Raw genomic sequence first — 24,436 nt, forward strand, 5'->3', positions numbered from 1 at the left:
ATGTCTTCTCAGAGAGACCCACTATTAACATTTTGCTTTACACACCAGCCACAGATTTCATTTGTGAATGTGAGTGTATGTTTGTGTATTCATATTATACACAATAATATTTCATAACCTTTTTGGTGGAGGTGATATTTCATAACCTTTTAAAAATTGTGGTTGTACTTAATTACTCATTACAATGTAAAGATTTTCATGTTGTGATTCTGTCCTACATTGCTGTTCTCTGGAACAGTAATCGTTTATCTCTGTCAGCCTTCTCTCCCATCTATGTATGTGCCACCACACCCCATGGAAGACTCAGTGGATGTGGACATGAGTCCTCTGAAGCCCCAGAGCTATCTTTTTGGTTGTTAACTAAAAGCTGACAAAGATTATCACTTTACAGTGGATAACGAAGGAAGTGAGCACCAATCATCTTTAAGAACGGTCAGTTTGGGGCTGGTGCAAAGGATGGATTATACATTGTTGAAGCAGAGATAAGGAATCATGAAGGCAGTCCAATTAAAGTCACTTTGAAAATATCTGTACAGCCAATAGTTTCCCTTGGGGGCTGTGAAATAATACCACCTGTGGTCTTATGGTTGAAATATGGTTCAGGGCCCATGCATATTTGTAGACAGCACTTAGTAGCTATGGAGGAAGACGCAGAGTCAGAAGATGAATAGGAAGAGAATGTGAAACTCCATAGTATAGCTGGAAGGTCTTCTGTCCCAGGAAGTGGTAGCAAATTTCCACAGAATAAAAGTAAAACTTGCTGCTGATGAAAATGATATGAAGATGATGACAATAATGATGAATTTGATGATGACGAAGCTGAATAAAGGCCTCCAGTAAAGAAATCTACATGAGATTCCACTCAAAATCTATATGGCTATTCTAGCCAAAAAATGCACAAAATCAAACCAGAATGGAAAAGACTCAAAATCATCAAGACCAGGATCAAAAGGTCAAGAATTCTTCAAAAACCAGGAAAAGACTACCAAAACACTGACAGGGTCTAGTTTCATAGAAGACATTAAAGCAAAAGTGCTAGCAAGTATAGAAAAAGGTGGTTTTCTTCCCAAAGTGGAAGCCAAGTTCATCAATTCTGTAATTGCTTCTGGATGACTGACCAAGAGGCTATTCAAGATCTCTGGAAGTGGAAGAAGTCTTTTAAAGAAAATAGTTTAAAATGGTTTAAACAGTTCGTTAAAGTTTCTGTCTTGTTGCCTTTCTGTAACAGTTGATACATGGCTATCCTTTTTATAATGCAGAGTGAGAACTTTCCCTACTGTGTCTGATAAATGTTGTCCAGGTTCCATTGCCAAGAATGTGTTGTCCGAAATGCCTACTTAGTTTTTAAAGATGGAGCTCCTCTGCCCTTTTCTTGGTTTTAAGTATGTATGGAATGTTATGATAGGACAGAGTAGTAGTGGTAGTCAGACAGATGGAATGGTGGGGAGACAAAAATATACAGTGAAATAACGTCAGTAAAAAAAAAAGGATATGTAAACATTTTCTCCATGTGATTTAACAGTCTCTTCTAAAATACAGATATGGCTGCATGGTGTGTTATATGGATAAATTATATTAAGTCATTCTGCTATCACTGGATATTTAGCTTATTTATAATTTTTCCACTATTACAAAGATAATCAATATGTGACTGACCATATTTGTATATAAATCTTCTACATCTCTGATTCTGTCCTTAGGATAAAATCCTAAGAATTGAATATATGGATCAAAGAGCATAGTTTTATTTCTAAGGCAGTAATTGATTTATAAATGGACTAAATTTCATCTCAATAATTTCAAAGTAATTTTATATAAAGTTCAAGTATATGAAAAGAATTATAAACATAAAGCAATCAAATTCTTGACAAAATTAATGTTGGTAATATTATGATTAAGGAAAAAATCTACTAATAATTACCATATTATTTTAGAGATAAAATTTTGTTTATAATTTTAATATCTCAAGTGAAAGAGACATAGCCCTTGCGAGTAGATCTGCAATAACACACAAAGATGTGGCATTTAATTTTTTTCTCTATAAAACATTTGTGATTATCACTGTTGTCTACAACTTATATTTGCAAGTATGACACATGATGGCAACGCTTCAATGAGTTTTGAAATGTTTCCTATATTGCACCAATGATCTGGCGTGTACATTTAATAGGAATCTTTTCTAAATAGCTCTGAATAAAGCATGCAAATGCATGAATGTTCAAAGGAAGCAAAATGATCTCTCTTCCAATTCTTGAAATATATTTGTGGGTTTTTGCTCTAGCAACTGCAAAGTCAGGCATCTGTTAGTGTTTGGTGTGGTGTTGAATTTCATGGTTTGTTAATTTTGCAGTTATGTCTACAAAGCTAATAAAGGGAGAATGGGTAAGTCTTTTATACTGCAAAATTTTGACTATCCCCTGGGTAATTTTTCTTCATGAAATTCATTTCATATTTCTCTTTTAAGTGAATGAGATAAGTTTCTTGCTTTTTTAAGTTATCAAAAACTATTATGGGTTACTCAAACTTTAGGCCTGTTAAAAATAATAAAACTATGGCTGCACACCATTAATTCTCCAATATTGGTTACAGAGATTCTTTTACTATATAGATGGTAGGATAATATAAAATTTTATATAAAACATATCTCTATACTTCCCCAGTCCATGTGGATACTGTCTTAACACCCTTTCTATTATTTTCAAAATAGATAGCATAATGCCGATCCTTGGGTAAAAATAAATTCACTTAATGCTATAAACATTTCAATAAACAATTAATAGACACTAAATGAGCATTTGCTAGTGCCAGGCAGAGGCCCAGCAGTTCCAGGGACTGAGATCCAAAGGTAAATATCTCTGTGTTTAAAAACTGTGGGTCTAATAAAAGGACCTATATATATATTCGAAAGTCCAATGAACACGTAAAGATAATTTTATATAGGTATATAGAGGTGTGGGGAAACAGTAAAAACCTAACAATGTACCTGAAGTAGTCTTACAGTAGTCTAATAAAGTCTAAAATTAGATCTTGAATTGGAGCTCCATCAGGAGAAGCAGAAAGTATTACTTCTATTTCAAGTATATGTTGCATACAGAGGATTAGACACTTAACTCACCCATTATATGGGTTGGACGGAGTATAGATCAAGGAAGCCAGAAGCTATCATTAAAGGACTCCCCTGCAGTGACAAATCAGGTGGTTTCACAAGAGGTCTTCCACAGCAGCTGTTTTAAGTATCAAGAATCTACCGGGAGCTCCCCGCTATTACACAGGAACCAATGATTCTGAAGGAGACCCTGGTAGCCCCAGAAGCTACAATATCTAAGCAAATGCTTCACAGGGGCCTGCTGCGAGTTGCTTTGAACATGCCCTAGACCCACAACTGCATCTGAAGAACACTGGTCTCTCCTTTTCTTCCACCTTACAAATATCCTAATAGTGGCTCATTAGCAGACTCTATCCAGTTATCATACCAAAAGGTGTTTAGGAAATTGTAGTTCCTGAAAGCAGATGGTGTTGATACTAAGTTGATAACTGAAATCCACACAGATAATTAACGTGTTTGGATTTGGTATTTGTTAGGATCATATTTTCAATAACATGGCTTTCATTACATTTTCTTAGCCAAGCAATATGAACAATGTAGTATCTTAATAAATGTAAGTTAAATTAATTCCAATGATAGATTTAAGATGAAGCAATATTTAGAGACTATAACTTTAATATATTCAAAGAGACCGAAATAAATTAAACAAAGGTAATTAATTTTGTTATTAATAATTTTATTTGCTCTAAACAACAAAAACTATTTTGTCATGTTCACAAAGTCACTGGGACATGTATGTATAAGTGAGTTTTCTTATAAATATATTTTGGATATATCCCTTTATCTTCATTTCCACTGTCCCAGTACAGACTGCAATTGCTTGTTGTATAGAATACTGAAGTTAGCCACCTATCTGGTCTTCTTGCAATTATTTCTTCCCATCACACCCTTACAAATCTGATGGTGTCATATCCAAACATTCCAACTACACTGTTAGGGAGATACACATTTTATTAGGAAAGTTCAGTTCAGCAATTATCGTAAACTTTCCTCTGACTTTTTTTTGGTTGTTTGTTTTTAAATGTTTGTTTATTTTTGAGAGACAAAGAGACAGAGCATGAGCAGGGGAGGGGCATAGAGAGAGGGAGACACAGAATTCGAAGCAAGCTCCAGGTTCTGAGCTGTCAGCACAGAGCCCTATGCAGGACTCGAACTCATTGTAAGATCATGACCTGAGCCGAAGTTAGATGTTTAACCAACTGAGCCACCCAGGCACCCAAGACATTGTTTTGTAATTTGCAGTGTTACCTAATGTCTCTGAACTTCTGAATCTATTTCTAAAATAAAGTTACTGCCTCAAAGGGTAGTAGTAAAGATAAAGTGGGATAAGCACTAATTTGCTGCCTGATGTATTTGTTTAATAACTGTTCTTTTTTAAAAAAAATTGCTTTTGTGTGTTAAAGTATCTGTTTACATAATTGAATGATGCACACCTTGGACTAAAATAACAATATGAAGTATGGGTTTTTTTTCATTATAATTTTGAAAATTTGTATACATTGAGGTATAATTGACATACAATAAACTGTACATATGCCCCAAGAGACCATTACCAATATCAAAATACCCAACATTTATATCTTCCCCCAAATATGCAATCTTTCCTATCTCCCAATTATATGACAATGATTGATTTGTTTTCTGGCACTATAGATTAGTTTGCAATTTCTAGAATTTTATGTAAATAGAATCAGCACCACTTGTTAAACATGCTATACCTTCTCCATTGCTATGCCTTTGCACTTTTGCCAAAAACCAAATGACCACATTTGGTGGATTAATTTCTTCTTTTTTTTTAATAAATTCTATTTATTTATTTATTTATTTATTTATTTATTTATTTATTTAGAGAAAGTGAGCAGGGGAGGGACAGAGAGATAGGGGGAGAGAGAGTCCCAAGTAGGCTCTGCACTGTCAGCACAGGGCCCAATGCGCAACCTGAATTCGTGAACTGTGAGATCTTGACCTGAGCCAAAACCCAGACTAAGCCACCCAAAAAGCCCCTGTGTGGATTAATTTCTGGACTCTATTATCCCATCAATCTTTTTGATTATACTTTTGTCACTACCACCTGTTATTGATTACAGCATCTAACACTATAGGTTGTTTGATATTGGTTAGTGTGAATAATTCAGCTATATTTTTCGTTTTGAAGATTGTTTTAGTAGCTTTAGTTCCTATGAGTCCTATTTAAATTTTGACACTAGTTAGCGGATACTTAAAAAAAATTCTGAGGTGATTTTTATTGTGATTCCACTGAATTCATAGATCAATTTGGGGACATTTGCTTTGTTGAGTCTTCCAAACGAAGTACATAGTATATCGCTCTATTTATTTGGGTCTGTGATTCCTTATTTTTGGTCTACAGTTCCTGCACATATTTTGTAAGATTTGTAACTCAGCATTTCAATGTTTTTACCTGTTATAAATAATATCTTTTTAAATTGTGGTTTCTACATTGTCAATGCTAAAATATAGAAATAAGATTTTAAAATATGTTTTTAAATTGTATTTTATGACCTTCCTGAACTCATTTATTAATTTTGTGAACTTTTTAGATTATTTGGATTTTCTAGATTGCTAATTTATTATCTATAAATAGGGACAATTTTATTTCTTCTTTTCCAATTTGCTTACATTTATTTTTCTTGTCTTAGGGTACTGCTAAGACTTTCAATACAATACAATGTTAAATAAAAGTGATGAGAATGAATATTTGTGCTTTGTTCCTGATCTTAGAGGTAAAACATTCAATCTTTTATCATACAGTGTGATGTTGACTGTGAGTATTTCTTAGACACCCTTTATCAGGACAAAAATATTTTCTTCTATTCCAAGTTTGCTGAGAATTTTTAACATGAATATATGTTGAATGATGCCAATTTTTTTCTAGACCAAATGATATGATTATAATTATATGGATTTTTGAAAAGTCTTAGAACACATTGATTAACATTTAAATAAGCTTTTAATTTTAGAATAGTTTGATATTTACAGAAACACTATGAAGATAATACAGAGTTTCTTAGTGCCCACACTGTTTTCCTTTATTAACATCTTACATTGGTTCGCTAAATGTGCTACATTTCATGAATCAACATTAATAAATTATTATTTAAGAAAGCCCATCTTTTACAAATTTCCTTAACTTTTGTCTAATGTCCTTTTTTCTGTTACAGAATCTTATCTCAATATTACACTCAGTGACCATATCTCCTTATGCTTCATTTGGCTATGACTTTTTGTTGTTCTTGAAGAGTTGACAGTGTTGAAGAGTACTGATCAGATGTTTCCCAGAATGTGCTTCAAACTGGTATTTGTCTTATGGTTCTTCATAATTAAATGGAAGGAAGACCAAAAGACTAAGTTCTAGTCTCATCATTCCTATCAGGATACATGCCATCATGACTTTTCAGGTTGAAATAGTTTTGTAAGCTTTCTTCATTATAAAATTATTCTGTCCCTCACCCTTTTCCATACTGTTGTCTTTGGAGGGAAGTTACTATCCACAATCCATACTTATAGGATGAGAAGCTACATTACACCTGCTTGAGCAAGGAATATTTACATAAATTATTTGGAATTTTTCTGCACAAAAGATTCCCATGCTTTGACCTTTATTTATTTAATCATTATATACCAATATAAATATGATGTTCATTTTATAGTAATGTCTAATGCAATGTAGTATAATACAATACCATATTATTGATCTTCTTGCTCAAATTATTCCAAATTTGGTCACTGGTATCTCTTTCACTTGGCCCCTGTGTCCTTTTTGCATAATTTGGACATTATGTTTTATTTTATTTTGTTTTGCTTTTGTGAGGGATGGGAGCACTTTTTTATTTTCTGGAATTATGCAAGATACTCCAAACTCATCTTGTTTATTCCATACCACAGCCCTAGATAAAAGGCATTTATTCTAAAAGCTTTGGATCATTTTATTGAAGACTGATTTTCTAATTTCAATTTTTGAATGTTGCACAAAACTTGCATTTCTGTTATGAGTCCTTCTTAAATATGAGGTTTTATTATATATTGCTAGATTTGATGGACTACTTTTCTTCTTGATAATTGTTGATCTGTAATTGTGATGAATAAGAGTCTATGGTTTTATTTTCTTATGCTTTCTTTATCTGAATCTGGTATCAGGACAAGACTAGTTTCACAAAATGAGTTAAGAAGTATTCCCATCTTTGTATTTTCTGGTGAATCTTATATAAAACAGGTGTTATATTTACATTTAAGTGCTTTGTGGAATTCACCAGTGACAAATCTGGAGCTAGAATTTTTTGGAGGAGAAGGATTTTAATATATATATATATATATATTTAATATATATGGTGTCTTTCAAGAAATTTGCTCATTTCACCTAAGATTGAATTTATGGGCATATAATTCCCTTATTACCCTTTTAATGTCTCAGGATTCAGGAGTGATGGCTACTTTTCCATTCCTAATATTGGTAATTTGTGTCTTTTTTTCTTATTTAAACTGGTTAGAGGTTCACCAAGAAATCCATTAATTCTTTAAAAGAATGAGCATATTATCTCTCATTTCTTCCTTCTATACCTCTCAAGGACAAATATAGAAAAATCCTAAACAGAAATCACATTTGCTGAAATTCAGTACCAATTATTACATGCCCTTTTTGTTTGTTTGTTTGTTTGTTTGTTTTTTAAATGTTAAATTATCCACAAATTTTAAGAATAAATTGCATTGGTCATGTTGAATTATCTTATTTTACATGTCAGTTTTTTTTCACAAATAATACTTTATATACAATTTTATTCATTTAGGATTTTTCTGTCTTGGCCTATAAGATATACAGATCTTTAATTTTTCTTATGATGGATTTTTCAGATTTTGATTTCAAAGTATGTTGATACATGAAATAGCTGGAAAGTATTACCTCAATATTCTGAGGAGTACCTAAAACCTGGGGAGGTTTTAGCTAATATTGGTAGTACTTTCTTAAATGTTTCGAATAATTTAGTGAGTAGCCATACGTCTATCAGAAAAACTAGATTTTAAACCAAAGACTGTTACAACAGATGAAGGAGGGCACTATATCATAATAAAGAGTTTTATCCAAAATAGTAGGGGGCTTTAACACCCCACTTACAACAATGGACAGATCATCTAAGCAGAAAATCAATAATGAAATGATGGCTTTGAATGATACACTGGATCAGATGGGCTTAACAGATATATTCAGAACATTTCCTCTTAAAGCAGTACATCCTAAAGAATACACATTTTTTTTGAGGTACATATTCCCCAGAGTAGATCACATACTAGGTCACAAATCAGGTCTCAACAAGTACAAAAAGACTGAGATCATACCATGCATATTTTCAGACTACAGTGCTATGAAATTTGAAGTCAACCACAAAAAAAAAAAAAAAAAAAAAAAAAAAAAAAAAAAAAAAAAAAAAAAAAAAAAGGAAAGCCCCCAAATACATCAAGGTTAAAGACATCCTACTAAAGAATGAATGGGTTAACCAGGAAATTAAAGCATATATTAAAAAACACATGGAAGCAAATAAAAATGAAAACATGGCAGTCCAAAACTTTCGGTTGCAGCGAAAGCTGTCATAAGAGGGAAGTATAAAGCAATACAGAATAACCCAAGTAGCAAGAAAAATCTCAAGTACACAACCTAACCTTACACCTAAAGGAGAAAAGGAACAGAAAATAAAGCCTAAAACCAGCAGAAGAAGGGAAATGATAAAGATTAGAAAAGAAATGAATGATATAAAAACAAACAAAAATCCCAGTAGAACAGATTAGTGAAACTAGGAGCTAGTTCTTTTTTTTTAATGTTTATTTATTTATTTTGAGAAAGAGAGAGCACATGCATGCAAGCAAGCAGGGGAGGGGTGCAGACAGAGAGAGAGACAGAAAGAGAGACAGAGAAGGAGAGAGAGAGAATCCCAAGCAGAATCCATGTTGTCAGTGCAGAACTAGACATGGGGCTTGATCTCATGAATCTGAGATCATGACCTGAGCTGAAATCAAGAGTGAGATGCTTAACAGACTGAGCCACCCAGGCTCCCCTGGGAATTGCTTTTCTGAAAGAATTAATAACATTGATAAACCTGTAGCCAGACTTATCAAAAAGAAGAGACAAAAGGACCCAAATAAACAAAATCTCAACTGAGAGGAGAGATCACAACCAGTCCCACAGAAATACAAAAAATTATAAGAGAATATTATAAAAAATTATATGCCAACAAGTTGGGCAATCAGGAAGAAATGGATAAATTCTTAGAAAAGTGTAACCTGCCAAAATTGGCACAGGAAGAAATAGAACATTTGAACAGACCCATAACCAGCAAAGAAATTGAATCAGCAATCAAAAATCTCCCAAGAAACAAAAATCCAGGGCCAGGTGGATTCCCAGGGGAATTCTACCAGACATTTATTTTTTTTAAACTATTTGTATTTCTTTTTTAACGTTTATTTATTTTCGAGACAGAGAGAGACAGAGCATGAACAGGGGAGGTCCAGAGAGAGAGGGAGACACAGAATATGAAGCAGGCTCCAGGCTCTGAGCTGTCAGCACAGAGCCGGATGTGGGGCTCAAACTCACGGAGCGCGGGATCATGACCTGAGCTGAAGTCAGACGCTTAAGTGACTGAGCCACCCAGGCACCCCTCTACCAAATACTTAAAGAAGAGTTTATACCTATTCTTTTCAAACTGCTCTAAAAAATAGAAATGGAAAGAAAATTTCCAAACTCCTTCTATGAGGCCAGCATTACCTTGAGTACCAAACCAGACAAAAACCACACTAAAAAGGAGAATTATAGGATAATTCTGATAAATATGGATGCAAAAATTCTCAGCAAGATACTAGCAAATCAAATCCAACAGTATATGAAAAGAATTATTCACCATGATCAAGTGGGATTTATTCCTGGGCAGCAAGGATGGTTCGATATTCACAAATCAATCAACATGACACACCACCTTAATAAAAGAAAGGATAAGTACCATCTGATATTCTCAATAGATGCAGAAAAAGCATTTGACAAAGTACAACACCCATTCTTGATAAAAACCCTCAACAAAGTAGAGATAGAAGAAACATACCTCAAATCATAAAGTCCACGTATGAAAGACACACAGATGATATCATCCTCAATGGGGAAGAACTGAGAGCTTTTTCTCTATGGTCAGGAGCGAGACAGGGATGTCCACTCTCACCATTGTTATTTAACATAGTACGGGAAGTCCTAGCGTCAGCTATCAGACAACACAAAGAAATAAAAAGCATCCAAATTGGCAAAGAAGTCAAACTTTCACTATTTGTAGATGACATGATGCTCTATGTAGAAACTCAAAATACTCCCCCCAAAATTTGATAGAACTGATACATCAATTCAGTAAAGTTGTGGGATATAGAATTATCATGCATAATCTGTTGCACTTCTAAACACCAATAATGAAGAAGCAGAAAGAGAAATCAAGGAGTCTACCCATTTACAACTGCACCGAAAACCGTAAGATAGCTAGGAAATAAACCTAATCAAAGGGGGGGAAGTAAGAGACCTGTACTCTGAAGCTAACTAACTAACTAACTAATTAACTAACTAACCAACTAACTAACTATAGAACAGTTATGAAAGAAATTAAAGATGACAAAAAGAAATGGAAAAACATTCTATGCTGATGGATTGGAAGAACAAATATTATTAAAATGTTGATACTACCCAAAGCAATAGACACATTTAATACAATCCCTTTAAAAACACCACCAGCATTTTTCATAGAACTAGAACAAACAATCCTAAAATTTGTATGGAACCACAAAAGACCTCAAATAGCCAAAGCAATCTTGAAAAAGAAAGCAAAGTTGAAGGCATCACAATTCTGGACTTCAAGCTAGATTACAAAGCTGTAATCATCAAGACAGTATGGTCTTAGCACAAAAGCAGACACATAGATCAATGGAAAAGGATACAAAATCCAGATATGAACCCACAATTCTATGGTCAACTAAACTTCGACAAAGCAGGAAAGAATATCCAGTGGGAAAAAAGTGTTTCAACAAATGGTGTTGGGAAAACTGGACAGCAACAGGTAGATGAATGAAACTGGACCATTTTTTTTACATCATACACAAAAATAAATTCAAAGTTGATTAAAGACCTAAATATAAGACAAGAAACCATCAATCCTAAAGGAGAACACAGGCAGCAATTTCTTTTACCTTAGTCATAGCAATGTCTTACTAGACATGTCTCTGGAGGCAAGGGAAATAAAAACAAAAATGAACTATTGGGACTTCAAGATAAAAAGCTTCTGCATAGCAAAGTAATCAATCAACAAAACTAAAAGGGAGCTTATAGAATGGGAAGATATTTGCAAATGAGATATCTTATAGTTAGTACCAAAATCTGTAAAGAATTTATCAAACTCAACATGTAATAAACAAATAATCCAGTTAGGAAATGGGGAGAAGACATGAATTGACATTTTTCCAAAGAAGACATCAAGATGGCTAACAGACACATGGAAAGATATTAAACATCAGTCATAATTAGGGAAATATAAATGAAAACCACAATGAGATATCACCTCACATCTGTCTGTCAGAATGGCTAAAATTAACACCAGAAACAACAGTTATTGGTGAAGGTGCAGAGAAAGGGGTACCTTCTTACTCTGTTGGAAGGGGTACCTTCTTAGTCTGAAAAACAGTATGGAGTTTCCTCAAATAGTTAAAAATAGAACCACCCTCCGGTCAAGCAATGACACTACTATTTACCCAAAGGATACAAAGATACTGATCCGAAGGGGCATTTGCTCTCCAGTGTTTATAGCAGCATTATCAACAATAGCCAAATTATGGAAAGAGCCCAAATGTCCATTGACTGCTGAATGGATAAAAAAGATTTGGTATATATAAATGGATAAAGAAGATGTGGTGTGTGTGTGTGTGTGTGTGTGTGTGTGTGTGTGTGTGTGTAATGGAATATTGCTCAGATATAAAAATAATGATATCTTGCTATTTGCAATGATGTGAATGGAGCTAGAGTGTATATATAAGTGAAATAAGTCTGTTGAAAGACAAATACCATATAATTTCACTCATGTGGAATTAAGAAACAAAACAGGTGGACATACAAGAAGGAAGGAAAAAAAAGAGATGAAGGCAAACCATAAGAGACTATTAACTATAGAAAACAAAGTGAGGATTGCTGGAGGGGAATTGGCTGGGGGATGGGCTAAATGGGCAACGGGTATTAAGGAGGGCACTTGTAACGAGCACTGGGTGTTATATGTAAGAATGAATCCCTAAATTCTACTCCTGAAACCAATATTACACTATATGTTAACTAACCAGAACTAAAATAAAAACTTGAAAATAGACAATTTCATCAGGGATTTTATGTTAAAAATTTAATAATGTGTTCAATTACCTTGACAGATAGTAGAATATGTAGATTTTCAATTTTCTTTCTGTCAGTTTTGGAACATTATAGTTTGGAGAAACTTTCCATTTTAACGTCATTGACAAATTTGTTGCCAAAATCAAGTTCATAATATTATTAACTTTTTAATGTCTATAGATTGTGTGGTGACTGTCTTTTATATTCTTGATTATAAAAATTATTTTATTATTGCTTTCATTCTAGAGTAATATATTTAGGCAATTTTATTAATCTTTTTAAGGAAGTAACTATTTGATTTTATGTATAGAAATATTTTTGTTTCACTGATTCTGTTTATATTTTATATTTCCCTTATACTAACCATTATATTTTATTTATTATATTTCTTCCTATAGTGTTTTATTTTCAACCAAAATCACAGATCTAACCTCTTTTTATTTTTACTTACACACACATATATATGTGTGTGTATAAGTACACACACACATATATATGGCTGTACTTTTAACTAATAAACTAATAAACTAATAAACATAGGATATAAAAAGACTCAGAGAGGTGGTAACTTTGCTACAAGCAAACATTTCTACTAGTAATTAAATAAACTGATAATATGTTCAAATTCATTAAAATCAAACACAATTGGAGAGGAGGCATTGCTATTTATTAAAAACAAAGGAGGATAAAGTTATCACATTTCTTGAAAAGACTTGTCTCTATTTTCCTTTATGATTTTATATTGTCTTTATTTTTCAAGATTAATAATGCTTGACCTCCATGTTATGGCCTCAGAGAATATGTTTAAGAAACTATATGGTAAATTTTATCATTTTAAGAAGATCATATGTCTAAAGCATTCCACTGTACTATGATATATTAAAACTCTCTGGTGATATATAAAAAGAATTATGCCATCTGTGATTTAACTTTCTCTATACTAATGCTAAAATCTAAAAGTAGTAACCTTTTAGACTTTTTTTAAAAGATAAGCTCCAGATGTTGCAGTAGGTTATGACCATCAGCGATTTGAGATTTTCACTATAATTAACACCTGTGATTCTTCTCTCTTGATGTACTTTATACACTCCAGAACACTCCCACAGGAAGCATCACTGATGGTCACTAGATTGATTTACAGAGGACAAAAGTACAATGAGCAGAGGAGGAAATAATACTTGTAAGAAAACAGTGACTATAAAAAAGGCACATGAAAAGACATTGTTGAGAAAAATATTTCTGTGAACGAACTTTAGATACAGAATTACGAGGAATGTATCTTTACAATAACAGTGTTTTAAATTCTAGATTGTCAACATGAATATCCTTCCAATATTCCATTATATTTTATGAGTTTCCTAGTCCACTTTATTTGTGCCTTCTCATTCTACTAACTTTTAGTAATTGGTAGGAAGGATGTCAGACTTAGGGGTGCTTGGGTGGCTCAGTAGGTTAAGTGTCTGACTCTTGGTTTTCTGCTCAGGTCATATCTCATGCTTTGTGGTTTCAAACCTCCAATCAGGCTCTGTGCTGACAGCGAGGAGCCTGCTTGGGATTCTGTCTCTCCCTCTCTCTCTACTCCTCTCCTGCTCACACTGTCTCTGTCTCTCTCAAAATAAACAAATAACTTTAAAAAATTTTAAAAAAAGAAAGATTGCCAGCCTTAGAGAAAAATTTTTGCTGAGCAAATATTCATTCATATATAGTCTATTTACATAGGCTCTGAGAATCAATATTTTTACTACAGCTTTATGTTATTTTAATAATTTTCTTACTAATTAGATTTATCTCATTAATAATTCTGAAAATGGTACCTATGGATCACAGTATGATATACCTATAGCCCCTTCTCCCTCCCAATTTTACATTTTGTAGCACTTTACCTGTCAGGACAGTAGTGATATCTATTCTTTCATCAGAAAAAGTGTGTGTTGGGGAGGGATGTGTGTATGCATATACAACATGTATAAAGATTTATGTACTTAATTCTCATTAATGCCTACTTCTCCAGTGGGTGTCCTCTTCAAGTTGGACTCCTATTCTTTATATTCAACACACTTCAAACATACTTTTGTTTTCTGACACGACAAAATTGTGAGATTCATGTTGCTTTTCTGTCCTTGTTTGTGGTGTTATGCCAATACTTCATCAAAGCTCAGGTTTCTATCAGGATATAAAAGTGAGTTGGTCAGCATCTGGATGCTGCGCATATATTGATAAAATAACTAGAGGAATTTCCAGCAACTGCTTCATTGTGTCACTGATGGAGTTGTCTCACAAATTCTTAGTCATTAGATCATGTTGATGGTCTCAATTGACTTTAATGTCTACACACACACATACACACACACACACACTATAAAATTTGGTATTTTGCATTATATACTATTGTAAAAATGTAATTAAGTTACGACATAAAGGACTCAAACTACTTGATTTAGAGATATATTACAAAGCTTATATGCTCAAGACAGTCTGGTATTGGCAAAATACATATATCAACGTTGATACATATATCAACAGATGAGAGTAGGGAATCCAAAAGTAGACCTCTGCACACAATTGATTTTATACACTGTGCCAAAGTTATTAAATGAAGAAAAGGCAATCTCAACAAATGGAAATGGGACTGGAACAATTGGGCATCAATATACAGAAAAATATCTTAACTAAAATTTAACTCAAAATGAAAAATAGATATGAATCTAAAACATAAAGCTGTAATAATCCTAAAGGAAAACATACACAAATGTTTTTTAGTTAGGAAGTAACAACTATGGTTATCTTTTTAAATTTTTTTTAACATTTATTTATTTTTGAGAGACAGAGAGAGACAGAGCACGAGCAGGGGAGGGGCAGAGAGAGAGGGAAACACAGAACCTGAAGCATGCTCCAGGCTCCAAGTCATCAGCACAGAGCCTGATGTGGGGCTCGAACTCACAAACCGCAAGATCATTACCTGAGCAGAAGTCGGATGCTTAACTGACTGAGCCGCCCAGGGGCCCCACAACTATGGTTATCTTAACTGATTCATAAACAATCTTGAAAATAGAAAACTTTATTTTTACCCTGATAAAATATGTCTATAAACCTCCCACAGCAGAGTACTTAATAATAGTTAATTGAAAGTATTACCTTTATGGTCAAGAATAAACAAGTGTTCCAACTATTATCATTTCTATTCAGCTTTGTACTGGTTAGGGAGCTATAAAGAATATATAAAAATTAGGACTATTAGCAATGTTGATAAAAAAGTAATGCTGGGGAGTTCCCTATTAGTCCCAAACAATTCTACAGAACAGCAATGCCATACAGAATCAGTCTTTATTCATGATTGAGTGAGACAAAAAAGTAATCACTCTGTAGTAATGTTTATGAAGATAAAATCAGAGGACTAGCTCTATCATATAGATTGATACATTAAAAATGTATAGTATAAAAAAAGAAAGGCCATTTATAATACAAAGAGAACAATTAAATAAAATATCAAGCCCAGAAGAAAATCACTTACATATGGAAACGTGTTACATGACAGATGGAGTGGCAGATCAATCAGGAAACATGAACTTTCAAATAAGTGATGGAACAATGGCTACCCATGTGGAAAAATAAAATATACAGCCCTACCTCTCATCATTCAAAATAAATACATTCCATAAATAACATGACTATTAAAAAATAAAAGCTTAGAATACAGGACAATATATTGGTGTGTGAAATAATTTTTTTTTATATAAAATCCAAAAGTGTAAACAGTAGGGGTGCTTGGGTGGCTCAGTCAGTTAAGCATCCAACTCTTGGTTTCGGCTCAGGTCATGATCTTGTGGTTTGTGAGTTTGAGCCTCATGTTGGGCTCCATGCTGACAGTGTGGATCTTGCTTAGGATTATCTGTCTCCCTCTCTCTCTGCCCCTCCCCTGCTCTCTCTCTAACTCTTTCTCAAAATAAATAGACATTTTTAAAAAGTGTAAGCAATAATGGAAAGTACTGATGATTTTGACAATATTAATTATGAAATTCTGTTCATCAAAATACAAGTTGAAACAGTAAAAAAATTTTGTGATACAAATTACCAAAAAATGATGAATGTCTGTAGTCTACGGAAATATGAAAGACATGAGTCAAGAAAGATATGATGTAATAGAAAGTGAACCAATGAAACACACAGACTTTTTAAAAAAGATAAGCAAACTACCAATAAGTATTTGAGAAGGGAAATTCAAAATGAAGTCACAATATAACAAAATTTTACAAGCAAGTGACAGGCAAAAGCCAGATAATTCTAAATGATGATAAGAATGATCACAAGTGCTCTCTTGCCCTGCTGGCCTAAGTGTAAACTGATATATTCATTTTACAAAATAATTAGTCATTCCCTAGTATAGTTAAATATTTGCATTCCCTAAAAGCTGTAGTGACACATGGACATAAGAAGAAACGTACAAAAGGATTTATATCACCATGGTGTCAAATGGCAAAAACTGGAAATGATAAATACCAATAATAGACTGGAAGAATAATTTGGAGTATCTATAGGAGAGAGTAGTCTACAGTAGTAAAAAACAAAAATGGACCACAGCCATCAATCTCAAAACAAAATAAATGTAAGTCAAAAATATGTGAATTAGATTTCATTTATATGAACTTCAGAAAGAGATAAAATAAACAATATACTTGGGGAAAAATACATACAGTGATGATAAATGCTATAAAGGAAAGCAGGGGAATAATTCATAGAACATTCAAGATAGTCATTATTTGAGGGAGGAAAAAGGTTATTATGATGGGGAGGAGGCCTCAGTGTCTTCTGAGGTATGGTAAATTCTTGTTCGTAGGCCTGAGTATAAGCAGTAAGAGTCCAAGATATTATTATTCCTTAAATTGCATAAAGTTTTTATATTCTTGTGTGTACACTATGTTTTATTTCAGATTCTCAAGAGAGTATTAAGCAAAATACTGGTAGACACAGAGATCTGGAACTAATTTTATATATTTGGTATAAATATCTTGGGCATAGGTTATGAGAAACTACATTTTGGAGATTGCTTCTTGGAGCTAGGGTAGTTATTAAAATAACTATGTAATATGACAAATCTTTCAATTATGCAGTTTTAGGACAACCAGATATTGACATGAATGTTACATTATAAGTCAGTGACATAAAAATCACTAATTTATTGCCAGTTTTTTGTAGGAAAAATCAGCAGCAAGAATAGAAAAGCTGAAGAAAGACATGGTTTTAGGGGAAGCTTAAAGACTCTAATAAAAGATGATTTGACAGATTATGGCAAATATGATGAAATATGTAGGAGGCTTTGAAAATATCATGTAATATTGCATCATCTCTCCATACTTTTTTCTTATTGCTCACATTCCTTTCTTATTGCTCACATTCCTTATTGCTCATATTCCTTTCCTTTCAATTGGGCCAAATATTAGTATGATTAATTCATAATCTTTTTTCCTAGTAATTTAATGAGGAGACTTGGACCCTGCTATCAAGGGATTAAATATTTGTAAACTGAATTACTCTCAATCATTGTAAGATACTATTAACAATTCTTGGTTTTCATTGAAAGACACTATGTGTGATAGAATATGTTTGATTATGTGATAATTCATAATATTCATTTTATTTATACATTATTATTCTCAGATATTTATAATATATACCCAAAGTGTTTTACATAGACAGAAAGTTTGTCATATTTGTTTTCACAAGGTCTCCAAAATTTTTACATGCTATAATGTAGCATTCTTTAGTAATAGTAGTGTCACCCTGAGATAAAACAATATATTTACTTACACAACATTAACCCCCCCCACACACACACACACATATGGAAAGCTTGGGAGGCTTAGTTAAGCATCAGACTCTTAATTTTGGCTCAGGTCATGATTCCAGGGTCATAGGATCAAGCCCCACATTGGGCTCCATGCTGAGTGGGGAGCCTGCATAAAATTTTCTCTTTCTCAAAAGGAACGCTTTTGCACTGCAGGTGGGAATGCAAACTGATGCAGCCACTCTGGAAAATAGTATGGAGGTTCCTAAAAAAAATAAAAATAAAACTATACTCTATGATCCAGCAATTGCCCTACTGAGTATTTATCCAAAGGATACAGGAATGTTGATTTGAAGGGGCACATGCATCCTAATGTTTATAGCACCACTACCGACAGTAGCCAAAGTATGGAAAGAGCCCCAATGTCCATTGACTGATGAATGGATAAAGAAGTGGTATATATATATATATATACCATATATATATATATGGTATATACATATATACGTATATGGTGGTATACATATATACATATATGTGGTATACGTATATACATATATGTATATGTATATGTGTGCATATGTGTATATACATATACACATAAACACACAATGGAATATTACTCAGTGATCAAAAAGAATGAAATCTTGCCATTTGCAACAACATGGATGGAACTAGAGCATATTATGCTAAGCAAAATAAGTCAGTCAGAAAAAAGACAAATATATGATTTCACTCATATGTGGAATTTAAGAAACAGAACAGATGAACACAAGGGAAGGGAAGCAACAATAAGATAAAAACAGAGAGGGAGACAAACCAAAAGAGACTCTTAAATACAAAGAACAAACTGAGGGTTACTAGTGGGGTCTTGGGTCAGGGGATGGGCTAAATGGACAATGGGCTTTAAAGAGGGTACTGTGGGATGAGCACTGGGTGTTATATGTAAGTGATGAATCACTAAAATTCTACTTCTGAAATCATTATTATGCTATATGTTAACTAACTTGGATTTAAAGTAAAATATAATTAATTAATTAATTAAAAAATTCTCTCCCTCCTCTCTCAGTTTCTCTCTCTCTGTCCCTCTCCCCCACTCACATACTTTCTCTCTCTTTCAAAAAGAAGACTCCCCACATACAGACACAAACACAAGTCTATTTACCAAATGTAAAATTATGAAATTGAGATATTCAGGTAAAGAAATTCCAGAGGTTAAAAAATAATAATTTTCTTGGTTAAAAATGTGTTGCATTATTTTCACCTTTTATATTTAACTTAAAAATAAAATTACTCATTGAGGTTATTATTTTTAAATAAGGGAGGAAGTTGTTTAGTCTCCTACCCTTTACTACTTGAGCTGCTATGCAAGATTCTAAAGAGGTATAAAAGTATTTACCTAACTACTAAGAGATAGCAGTTAGATGGCAGATAGAATGTGTTTAACATTTCCTGCTCGTTATCTGTGGTTGATTTCCCACTTTGCAGATCAATGAATTCTGCTTTTAAAATGAAAAAAAAAATCCTCACAGGTAAATTATTCTTGAAACACAAAACCAGCCATAATAATGATAATACTTATAATAGCAGCAGCAACAAATCAGCTCAAAAATAAAAAACAAATATGTGTGAAATGCAAAAAGAAATTACCACCAAAGGGAAAAATTATGATAGAATGAGAAAATAAATTAGTGATTAAGCATATTTAATTGATAACAAAATTTTGGTATAATTAAAGTCCATTTTTACTCCAGTTAAATTAATCCTCTAATTATAATAATCATATTAGTATGTATGAAGTTTTACTGAACAAGTCATAGCCCCATCTTATCCCAGAGAGGAAAGTGAGAAATTGTAAATGCACACAAACAGCTGAGAAGAACTTGCAGAAGATTCTGAGCAGGAAACCCATGAGCCAAACACATGCACAATTCATGGATTCATGGAGAGAAAACATAATTTTAACAATGAGATTTTTCTTTTTCCAGTTAAGCAGTGTTCATCATTCATTTGTAGGTAACTTCCTTAAATTAACACTTATATTTTTAAATTTGCCATCTCTGAATACTGGATTTTGTGAACAAATTTAGATTTTTTCAAAGTTAGGGTTTATCTAAGAGAAACATATTTTGCCTTTAAGGCAAAAAAAATTAAATTCACAGTCTTAAGCAGATTCTTTCAGAATCAAGGAAAATATATTTCTGGCGACTAGTCCAAGTACCACATGAGAGCATTTTTTAAAATACTCCTCTGTGTTCTTCTCTTTGTCAGTTAACTACATCAAAAAGGTCAGTGAAACATTCCCTTCTCTAATACACTTTCCACTTTTTTGCCCTTGATCTTTTGATCCAAGATTGGCAGATGTGAGACCCTGAGGCAAAGTCATTGACTTGGAGAATCCAACAGAGCTTAAGACTCATATATTCTATTTTTGGAATGTTAAACTTCCCAACTGGGGCATTTGGTTTGGTGACTGACCTGTGACACAGAGTTCACCCTGGCATAACAGGAGGGGGATTTTCTCCTCAATATCCACCAGGGAATCCCAATTCTTCCTCTATCTTGTCCTCTCTCCTGGTTTGCTTCCTTTGCTTACTCTCAGCACTGGTTACCTTCTATAGCCCCTTTCTAGCAGTCATTAGCACCATCTTTTTTTTTTTTTCCCAGTGTCTTGGACAGCATCTATCTGTTATAGTATTTTCCTAGTTCATTTTCAGTAATAATTTCTCACATAGCTGTGATTGGGTCTCAATGGGATGTCTGGCCTCACCCCAGGAAGAGTATGTTCTTTGCCTAAATAGAGTAAACCCTTGGTTTGCTAGTATAATTCATTCAAGAAACATGCTTGTAATCCAAAGCTTTTGTACGTCAAAATGAATTTCAAGAACCATTGGCTTAGTTGTGATCATGTGATGCTAGGCATCACGTCCTACTCGTAATGCAAGACATCGCTTGTTTACCAAGTTAAAATGTATTAGAAATATTTTTTTAATTTTTGCAGAACACTCACAGAACAAATTATTTACAATCCAAAGTTTTACTGTATACACAAACTAGTTACCCTTTCAGAAAACTCCCACACAACTTCATTCCCAGTCTCCCTAATTGCCTACTATATATTTTTTTCAGTGGAGGAAGTAAATTCTTTATTTTTTCTAGCCCTCTCCTGTTTATATTGTTTAGTGTCTTCTTGTCTTTCCCAGTATATTTTAATTCTTCAAATAAACAGGCCACAAACAAGGCTAATCCTCTTAAAACACTAAGGTCACTAACCTTTGTTCTCTGGGTCACAATTTCCTGACAGTTCCTCTTGGAAAAATTTCTGTCAATCATGGCTAGGATTTCTTCTCAATTATTCCTAACAAAGTATTAAATACAGAATGCATTTTCAAGAAATTCCAATATGTACTAATGATTTGCTTCAGGAATAATACTATCTGAAGTGATAAAGATAGTTGCTCACAGCTCCAGAAAAAAACAAACAAAAAGTATAGCATATGCTTTTCAAGGTTCAAGAGTTTCTCTCATGTCCCTACTCAAACAAAACATTAGAGGCTTTGAAGAACATCCCTGGGTTAATTTCAGCAAGTGCCAACTACACACCATTCCTGCCCAGTGCAGCCAATCATGGCAACATAAGCTTGGATCACAGCATGCACCTCTGAAGATCAGGCTAAGAAGCCTGAGAAATTTCAAATATTGCCAAGTTCCAAACTTTCTTTATTTCAACCTATGTTTGGCCCTCACTCCAAAGCTTAAAGGACTTTAAGATTCTGTAGCTACCAAATATCGAATTCAGAAAGTCTTACTTAAATACACTTCTTGAATTCTACCTACATGACAGAGACCATCCCATGTAGGAGATAACCCATCAGGGAGCTTAGCTAAAGTACTTGCTCTAAGAGCCATATTCCATTTCATTGCCTGTTCTTTCACTATGATGGGTGTTCTAAATGACTATCACAAACCCATATCCCTGCTTGCAGTATTTTATTATTAGAGGACAATGGCAAGACTTGGGACAGTGACAGGACTGGCTGAGGTTTAGACCATGATGCAATTATGAAAAGTTAAGAGCTGCCTGCTTGGCCAGATTTTTCAAGCCTTATGTAAAATGTTTTCAAACAATTATGAATAATTGTTAAAATTTGAGCATGTTCAGTTTCAGATGGGTAATGTTGGCATAGCAACTTTATGATTCATGCTTATGTTATTGTTTTGTTTTACCCCAAGCCAGAGATGATCCTTGCTTATTGCTTCTTAGACATTTATATAGAAAATATTTATTGAGCTCATTCTAAGTGTAAGGCACCATAGGTGACATTAATTTGCATTAGATGTGGACTCCCTATACAAGGAGCATGCAGTCTAAGAAAGATCAGATTGGCACATTCTTATAACAGAAGGGAAAATAATAAAGAGTTGCAAGCATAGTACTGTGGACTTCAAGTCAGAAAACAATTCCTTCTAGTGTCACTAATAATAAAATCTCACTTCTTAGTTTTCTTGATAGAAATCACTAATCTGTCCATAAGCTGTCTAAATTACAATGCTCAGTATAATTTTGCTATTCAGATTTTTTTTTAAAAATTAGCAATTTTAATATAAATGGTATCAATTTCATATGAATTTTATCTTGACTATTTCTCCTGTCCTTTAAAATAATGACATCCATGGAGGTGCCTGGGTGGCTCAGTCGGTTAAGTATTCAACTTCAGCTCAGGTCATGATCTCATGGTTGTGAGTTAAAGCACTGCATCAGGGTCTGAGCTAATAGCCTGGAGCCTGCTTCAGATTCTGTGTTTCCCTTTTTCTCTGCCCCTTCCCTGCTCATACTATGTCTCTCTCTCTCTCAAAAATAAATAAATATTGCAAAAATTAAAAAAAAAAGTAATGACATCCAACTATTTCTAAATAAGAATGTACGAACCGAGCAACCTTAAGAGTTCATTATAAGAATTTATTTGTTTATGTGTATCTAGTATAGTTTTGTTCATTGTATTTGTTTATCTGTTTCTTTTTTGAGGAGAGTGTAAGAGAATCAATATAGTCCACTGGCAAAAACGTGGAACTGAATATAACAAAGGCAAAGATTAAAAAAAAAAGATACTGCCATCATTTCATGATCTGTAAGTTGAATTTATCTCAAGTTTTTCTCCTTTTAAAAACTTCAAAAAATCTTTGTTTGTTTCTTAAAAATCATTGTTCCCTTTGCAGCTACTAAATGAGATGGCTGCAGACAGGTGCTATTATCCTTACTGTAGGAAACACAGTGTGGAATATTATCCTAAACTCCTTTTCCCTACTGGGTGAAAAATTACTAAGATAACGTGCATCTATATACAGCATTTTTATCTTTTATCTAGAGTTCATAATGCTCCTTTACCTAGGTGAGGAAGGGGACAAATGCCAACCAAACATATATGAGTTTCAAAAGAGCTATCACACTTGTACTTCATAAAGAAAATCTGGACAATCATCAAGGTCAAAGAAATGAATGCACTGAGAGAAATTTCTCCATGGCAGGAGATAATTTCTAGGCATGGCATGCTAAGGCTGTAGAAAAGAGATGATGGCTGGAAAGCATATAGATATTGTCCTTGGTGTCAAAGATATCCTCAGGCCTTTAAAGCATTAATAAAAAAGATGAGCCCAAGATCAAATCATGTGTACAAATACTTCCATTGTCTAAGAGAACCCAAGTCAACAGTTCAATAAGATAAAGGAGATTTGCTTGGTCAAAGAAAATAGAGAGTAATCAAAGTTGGTAAGATTAATTAAAAACATGTTCATGGTTAGCCCATAGATATTAGCAGTAAAGCCAGCAAATGGTTTTTAGAAATCGTTTAGAAACAAAAACTGCAGGTGTCTAATGTGCCTACCTTACTATAGTACAAGAGGGTGGATGGGAAGCTGATATAGAAAAAGTAGGATACAAAAGATGAAATTTATAATATATATATGGTAACAAGGATGAGACACCCCTGTCTCGAGGGATTAATCTGAGATTCAGACTTGTAGACAAAACAAGGAGTATATTTGACCCAATTTTCAAAATCTGATGTTTTTGATCTGCAGGGTTTTAGCCAGGCTATTAGCCTCCTGCAGTGAACTAGCCAGAGAGCATGGAACTTAGAGAAGTTAA

General features: G+C 33.5%; 1 pseudogene; it reads left to right on the forward strand.

The window, feature by feature from the left end:
* Nucleotides 1-294: 294 nt before the first annotated feature.
* LOC102964691 lies at nt 295-1,232 on the forward strand (annotated as a pseudogene).
* Nucleotides 1,233-24,436: the final 23,204 nt, after the last annotated feature.

The sequence above is a fragment of the Panthera tigris genome, chromosome B2 (assembly GCF_018350195.1).
Source record: "Panthera tigris isolate Pti1 chromosome B2, P.tigris_Pti1_mat1.1, whole genome shotgun sequence".
In the NCBI taxonomy this organism is placed as follows: domain Eukaryota; kingdom Metazoa; phylum Chordata; class Mammalia; order Carnivora; family Felidae; genus Panthera; species Panthera tigris.